Genomic DNA, 8,189 nt, shown 5'->3' with positions numbered 1-8,189 from the left:
ATATCTTGTTGGCACCCACCTACTTAGGGAGAAATGATCATTATGATAAAATAAGAGAAATCAGAGCTCGCACGAAAAATTTAAGTGTTCGATTTTCTCGCGCTCTGTTCGAGACCGGAACGGTAGAGAGGTAGCCTAAGGCAGGTTCGATGAACCCTCCGCCAGGCATTTAATTGTGAATTGCAGAGCTGTAGATGAAAGCGAATCCCATCCAAAAACAAAATTTGTAAGCAAACGAGGACACAAGAGCTTCGACCTCAAGATGACCATGTTTGTAATTCGGTTTTAGTGTTTCCGATTGTAAAATTTTTAGCACTGCAGTTCTTGTTTGAGCATGTTCAGCAGTATTCATCAGTACACCACACAAGGACCCTCGGCTCTTCTACCTGCCCGTCACGTCGCGGAATTGGGACGAGAGTATTAGTGGATCCTTCCTCGACCTCTTCTGTGCACAAATTCACGGTGTGCAGTTTTAACAACGCGCACGGTGCGGCAGTACTGCGGACTTCACGATGTCGTTTTGTCTCTGTGCGGAAAGTTTAGAAAGTGTTGGGGAGTGCGTTCTCGTGTGCCGATGTGGGAACTGGCTTAATCAGGTAACTGTTTTAAAGATGGGTGTTGATGTTCTGTGAGCGTACATGAACTCGGTCGGAAGAGGATTCTTAGCCGAGTGTGGAGCAAGCAGGTAGCTGGAGGTGGTGTCTAATGAACAAAGTGCTTGTGGTGAGGGTTGTTAGAACAGAAGATTGCTCACATGGAAATTTGAAGTGTAAATTTATTTCGTATGACCTTATCCTTCGAGTTAAGACTGTGATCCCGTGTTGCTTGCAGAGGAGACGGTAGAAACTGGTTGGTGGCGACTGACAGTCCAGCAGTCGGATGTGGCATTTTTCCTAAGATAGTCGTTGTGTTAGAGGAAATTACTTAGATGCTGCAGAACCTCCGTAGGCAGGACGAGAAAAAAAAAGCACTCCATCTTCAGGCCACGAGTGGCCTACCGGCACCATCTGACCGCCGTGTCATCCTCAGTGGAGGATGCGGATAGGAGGGGCATGGGGTCAGCACACCGCTCTCACTGTCGTTATGATGGTTTTCTTGACGAAAGCCGCTACTATTCGGTCGTGTAGCTCCTCAATTGGCATCACGAGGCTGAGTGCACCCCGAAAAATGGCAAAAGCGCATGGTGGCCTGGATGGTCACCCATCCAAGTGCCAACTACGCCCGACAGCGCTTAACTTCAGTGGTCTCATGGGAACCGGTGTATCCGCTGCGGCAAGGCCGTTGCCTAGGCAGGAAGAGAAGGCTGTAGAAATGTACATTTTGGAAGAAGGAGGGAATCAAAAATGCGGTGTTAGAGTTACTGAGCGATGTCTTCTAAATTGCAAAAAATGGAGAAAAATCCTTCATTTTTACATCTGGCAACTGTTTAAACAAATGAGATTACTTTTACACATTTTACTAAAAATCTACACACTACTGCCTATTTTTCAAATATCATTAATTTTATTAACGGCAACATTGTTCTACGTCTACATCTACATGGATACTCTGCAAATCACATTTAAGTGCCTGGCAGAGGGTTCATCGAATCACCTTCACAATTCTCTATTATTCCAATCTCGCATAGCGCGCGGAAAGAATGAACACCTATATCTTCCCGTACGAGCTCTGATTTCCCTTATTTTATCGTGGTGATCGTTCCGCCCTATGTAGGTCGGTGCCATAAAAATATTTACGCATTCGGAGGAGAAAGCTGGTGACTGGAATTTCGTGAGAAGATTCCGTCACAACGAAAAACGCCTTTCTTTTAATGATTTCCAGCCCAAATCCTGTTTCATTTCTGTGACACTCTCTCTCATATTTCGCGATAATACAAAACGTGCTGCCTTTCTTTGAACTTTTTGGATGTACTCTGTCAGTCCTACCTGGTAAGGATCCCACACCGCGCAGCAGTATTCTAAAAGACGAAGGACAGACGCAGTGTAGGCAGTCTCCTTAGTAGATGTTACATTTTCTAAGTGTCCTGCCAATAAAACGCAGCCTTTGGTTAGCCTCCCCACAACATTTTCTGTGTGTTCTTTCCAATTTAAGTTATTCGTAATTGTAATACCTAGGTATTTAGTTGAATTTAAGGCTTTTAGATTAGATTGATTTATCGTGTAAGTGAAGTTTAACGAGTTCCTTTTAGCACTAATGTGGATGACCTCACACTTTTCGTTATTTAGGGTCAACTGCCACTTTTCGCACCATTCAGATATTTTTTTCTAAATCGTTTTGCAGTTTGTTTTGACATTCTGATGACTTTATTTGTCGATAAACGACAGCGTTATCTGCAAACAACCGAAGACACCTGCTCAGATTGTCTTCCAAATCGTTTATATAGATAAGGAACAGCAAAGGGCCTACTATAACACTACCTTGGGGAACGCCTGAAATCACTTCTGTTTTACTCGATGGCTTTCCGTCAATTACTTCGAACTGTGACCTCTCCACAGGAAATCGCAAATCCAGTCACATAACTGAGACGATATTCAATAAGCACGCAATTTTACTATGAGCCGCTTATGTGGTACAGTGTCAAAAGCCTTCCGGAAATCCAGGAATACGGAATCGATCTGAAATCCCTTGTCAATAGCACTCAGCACTTCATGTGAATAAAGAGCTAGTTGTGTTTCACAAGAACGATGTTTGCTATACCTATGTTGACTGGGTGTCGATAGACCGTTCCCTTCGAGGTAATTCGTAATGTTCGAACACGATATATGTTCTAAAATCATGCTGCATATCGACGTTAACGATATGGGCCTGTAATTTAGTGGATTACTCCTACTACCTTTCTTGAATATTCGTGTGACCAGTGCAACTTTCCAGTCTTTGGGTACGGATCTTTCGTCGAGCGAACGGTTGTATATGATTGTTAAGCATGACGCTAATACATCAGCATACTCTGAAAAGAACCTAATTGATATATAGTCTGTACCAGAGGACTTGCTTTTATTAAGCGATTTGAGTTGCTTCACTACTCCGAGGATATTTACTTCTTCGTTACTCATGTTGGCAGCTGTTCTCGATTCGAATTCTGGAATATTTACTTCGTCTTCTTTTGTGAAGGCATTTCGGAAGGCTGTGTTTAGTAACTCTGCGTTGGCAGCACTGTCTTCGATAGTATCTCTATTGCTATCGCGCAGAGAAGGCATTGATTGTTTCTTGCCGCTAACATACTTCACATACGACCAGAATCTCTGGATTTTCTGCCAGGTTTCGAGGCACAGTTTCGTTGTGGAAACTATTATAGGCGTCTCGCATTGAACTCTGCGCTAAGTTTCGAGCTTCTGTAAAGGATCACCAATCTTGGGGATTTTGCGTCTATTTAAATTTGGCATGTTTGTTTCGTTGTTTCTGCAACAGTGTTGTAACCCGTTTTGTGTACCAAGAAGGATCAGCTCCGTCGTTTGTTAGCTTATTTGGTATAAACTTCTCAATTTGTTGTTTTCAACTGTTTGATAATTTGTAGCAATGTCAGAATATTTTGAATTCCGTTAAACATTTGTATTTCATTTATGTTCTTAATATCTCATTTATGTTTCGCATCTTTAAGGAAGTATTTGTATGTAAGCTATACTTATAAATATTTTGAGCTATGATTGTCAATCTTGGACTCGTGGGAGACAGGAAAGCAACAAATTGGAATCAGTAGAGATATGGATCTGGAATATTTACAAAACACCCTAGATAGAGTGGGGTGCCAATGACGCGCTGTTACATCAAATCAATGAAAATGGACATTTATTAACACCTCGAGAAAGAGAAACCAGATTTATTGGTCATATTCTTCTGTACAATACAGCTTATAGAATATCACTGAATGAAAAATCGTGAGAAGGAAATCAAGTAACAGACCCGGAATGTCAATATTACGTAGTGTAGTCAGTGGAATTGAGTGTAAAAACTGTAACCACATGGTTTGCATGGCAAGAAAGAAAACAGTGGTTGTACCGAATAGCATTGCTTGTCGTGGGTGACGATGACGTATAAGCATGTATTACCCAGATTTGTGTCTGATCTGTAAACAGTATCTGCAGTAATTTGTTAGAAAACATATTATTATACAAGAATATATATATCTCGTGAGAAAGGCTCCATATCTTCAAAATGTTTATTTTTCAGTACATAGCGTCACTCTTTCAGATCTGACCATATTCTTATACGTCAGTATGATCTGCAGTATCTCTCTCTCACTTTTACTTGATGATAGCTACGATTTGAGTTAAGAACACTCAAAATACGTGAAACTTTCTAAACGAATTAACTCACAATGTAAACCAACGTAAACATCATATTAAAAGCAAATAATATTACGACCAAAGGGTTTATGTAATGTTACTGGCTTCTGTACAGATACTATATGTTTCCTGCTTGAAACGAACAAAAAGAAATACGAAAAATCGAAAATATCTTGTGAATTATAGAAAAGAGTGCAGTGCGATGCGTTGGCTGTTAAATTTTACACTTAATTCAGGTATAAAATTCAGCAACAGTATTTGGTGAGAGGTTACTTAAAAAGTGATAATGGAAATTTTTAGTGTTTTGTTTATTTTCGTTCCGGCAATTTCTGCAGTGCAGTTTGAGAAGAATAGGCGTCGGGATGACACGTAGGTTTCTTTTCACTCCTGTCTTTCATTATACTCTTCCATTTAAAAAAAAAAACTAAGCTGTTCAAGTAACGTTTATTGTACTGCATACAATTGAGGTAGCTACTTCACATTTCATAACGTTTCGCAGGATGGCAACGCAGACCACCTCTACTAGAACCTCCCCAGAATTCGTATTTTGTGTGTTGTTCCCGACACAGTTCTACGAGTGTGATTATAAATATTAAATAAAGTAACAAATTCTGCTTTGTTACGCGCAGGGAATTTTAATCTTGCTTCAGGAAAGTATGGGCTGACCTTTCTTCTATACACGATATATTTCTATGATAAATAATTTTTTCTCTCATTTAGCTACATATTCCACGTAAAAGTTGCAAGAAAAACTAACTGTTTCTCTGGAACGCAACACAGTATTTTGCGGATATTTCTGTGGGTCACATTTACCTTTCCACTGCAAAAAATCGGAGAAACAGAGTGGCATTGTACGGCATTTCTGAACGAGAAGTGAAATTATGAAACATAAATACTTTGACAGTTCCGAAATTAGTGCGCTGTTCATGAATGTTTGTTCCGAGTAAACAGCATTTTTCGTCCTCCGTGACGGCTGCACATTGATTTCATTATTTTTGACGTGCATTATCTTTTTTCTTTCTGCATCCTGCTGACGTGCTGTCCCGTTTTTTAATGTACGACATTCAGTGAAGGACAACACAATTTTCACGCTTCAGTATCTAGTTGCGAAGCAAAATAATTTTACTTCATAAACGTTGAGCTTCAAGCAGCTACTTTAACTTTGGTTCTAGAGTATTGCTGCGATATATTATTTTCTATAAATCAAGTAAAAGTTGTGTAAATAACGGCAACTAGAAAAATCAAACATGCTGTGTTATCAGAACTCACACAGGAACGTTACATACTGCTTCACATCTTGGATGTTCTTAATAATTATAGGTTTGGAGGTTAAAAAAATGCTTGAAATATCACTTTGAAGTTCAAAAGGTTTTTAGTTTTTTTTTAGAATGTAGTTGCCATTGCTGTCCACTTTGTGCCACCTGCAATCTCATGCATGACACCGAAACACACCAATTTGCATGCGGTAATGCAAAAAACATATGGCTGGCCATCAGAAAGAAAAACTAGGGAGTATCCAAAGAAAACCTCAAAATGATGACACCACGTTTCATCTCTCTCGACAGATATTCTCCAGCGTGATACCGTTCCAGATGCTGCGGTAGTGTCGACATTCTCTTCAGCTTCTGTCCTTCAAACAGGCTGTGAGGAACTTCAGATGCTCTGTCCTGATGGCGTGAGCAATACCGTGACTGATGTCCAATATAAGCCGAGTGTCTTCCACCATCCGTCCCAGTCCTTTATGACGGCAGCATTCACCATACCAATGACAGAAGCGGTAATGACAAGATGAGCCGCCCTGGCCGACTGCTGTCTTTCAGTGACACTAGATCTCCCGACCTTCTGCAAATCATTTGTCCTCCGCAAGCATATGCGCACTTGACATACTGTGTTCGCCATACGCAGCAGACATTCGGGCTTTAATTTCACTTCCGCACACTTCTTCCGTAGTCAAAAACAGCATTACATCTCGCTGTTCCTGTTTACCGGTTTCTGCAATGAAGTCAGACGCACACTCAACATGCTGACCTCACGTCAAGCCCGTCTAATAGACACAAATGACACATCGGTGAACGTTCGCGCTGTTCCTTCCTGACCTTCGTGACTCCGAATAGAGGCTACTTTATACAGGTTGGTCCATTGATCGTGGCCGGGCCAAAAATCTCACGAAATAAGCGTCAAACGAAAAAACTACAAAGTTCGAAACTTGTCTAGCTTGAAGGGGAAAACCAGATGGCGCTATGGTTGGCCCGCTAGATGGCGCAGCCATAGGTCAAACGGATATCAACTGCGTTTTTTTTTAAATAGCAACCCCCATTTTTTATTACATATTCGCGTGGTTGGTAAAGAAATATGAATGTTTTAGTTGGACCACTTTTTGCGCTTTGTGATAAATGGCACTGTAATAGTCACAAACATATGGCTCACAATTTTAGACGAACAGTTGGTAACAGGTAGGTTTTTTAAATTAAAATACAGAACGTAGGTACCTTTGAACATTTTCTTTCGGTTGTTCCAATGTGATACATGTACCTTTGTGAACTCATCATTTCTGAGAACGCATGCTGTTACAGCGTGATTACCTGTAAATACCACATTAATGCAATAAATGCTCAAAATGATGTCCGTCAACCTCAATGCAGTTGGCAATACGTGTAACGACATTCCTCTCAATAGGGAGTAGTTCGCCTTCCGTAACGTTCGCACATGCATTGACAATGCACTGAAAGTGTTGTCAGGCGTTGTCCCTGGATCACGATAGCAAATATCCTTCTATTTTCCCCACAGAAAGAAATCCGGGGACGTCAGATCCGGTGAACGTGCGGGCCATGGTATGGTGCTTCGACGACCAATCCACCTGTCATGAAAAATGCTATTCAGTACCTTTTCAACCGCACGCGAGCTATGTGCCGGACATCCATCATGTTGAAAGTACATCGCCATTCTGTCATGCAGTGAAACATCTTGTAGTAACATCGGTAGAACATTACGTAGGAAAGCAGCATACATCGCACCATTTAGATTGCCATCGATAAAATGGGGGCCAATTATCCTTCCTCCCATAATGCCGCACCACACATTAACCGGCCAAGGTCGCTGATGTTCCACTTGTCGCAGCCATCGTGGATTTTCCGTTACCCAGTAGTGCATGTTATGCCGGTTTCCGTTACCACTGTTGGTGAATGACGCTTCGTCGCTAAATAGAACGCGTGCAAAAAATCTGTCATCGTCCCGTAATTTCTCTTGTGCCCAGTGGCAGAACTGTACATGTCGTTCAAAGTCCAAAGTCGTCGCCATGCAATTCCTGGTGCATAGACATAGGGTACGGGTGCAATCGATGTTGATGTAGCATTCTCAACACCGACGTTTTTGAGACTTCGCATTCTCGCGCAATTTTGTCTACTACACCGACTTGGGCGTCATCATTTGTTGCAGGTCTTGGTTGACGTTTCACATGTGGCTGAACACTTCCTGTTTCCTTAAATAACGTAACCATCCGGCGAACATTCCGGACACTTGGATGATGTCGTCCAGGATACCGAGCAGCATACATAGCACACGCCCACTGGGCATTTTGATCACAATAGCCATACATCGACACGACATCGACCTTTTCCGCAATTGATAAACGGTCCATTTTAACACGGGTAATGTATCAGGAAGCAAATACCATCCGCACTGGCGGAATGTTACGTGATGCCACGTACTTATCCTTTTGTGACTATTACAGCGCCATCTATCACAAAGCGAAAAACGTGATCCAACTAAAACATTCATATTTCTTTACGTACTACACGAATATGTAATAAAAAATGGGGGTTAGTATTTAAAAAGAAACGCAGTTGATATCCGTTTGACCTATGGCAGTGCCATCTAGCGGGCCAACCATAGCGCCATCTGGTTGCC

General features: G+C 41.5%; 1 pseudogene; it reads right to left on the bottom strand.

Annotated features, from left to right (window-relative positions):
• Nucleotides 1–1,168: 1,168 nt before the first annotated feature.
• LOC124621178 lies at nucleotides 1,169–1,286 on the bottom strand (annotated as a pseudogene).
• Between the last annotated feature and the right edge of the window lie 6,903 nt (nucleotides 1,287–8,189).

The sequence above is a fragment of the Schistocerca americana genome, chromosome 6 (assembly GCF_021461395.2).
Source record: "Schistocerca americana isolate TAMUIC-IGC-003095 chromosome 6, iqSchAmer2.1, whole genome shotgun sequence".
Taxonomy (NCBI): Eukaryota; Metazoa; Arthropoda; class Insecta; order Orthoptera; family Acrididae; genus Schistocerca; species Schistocerca americana.
Note: the sequence above shows the minus strand (reverse complement) of the source record. Positions and strands in the feature narration are given on the sequence as shown.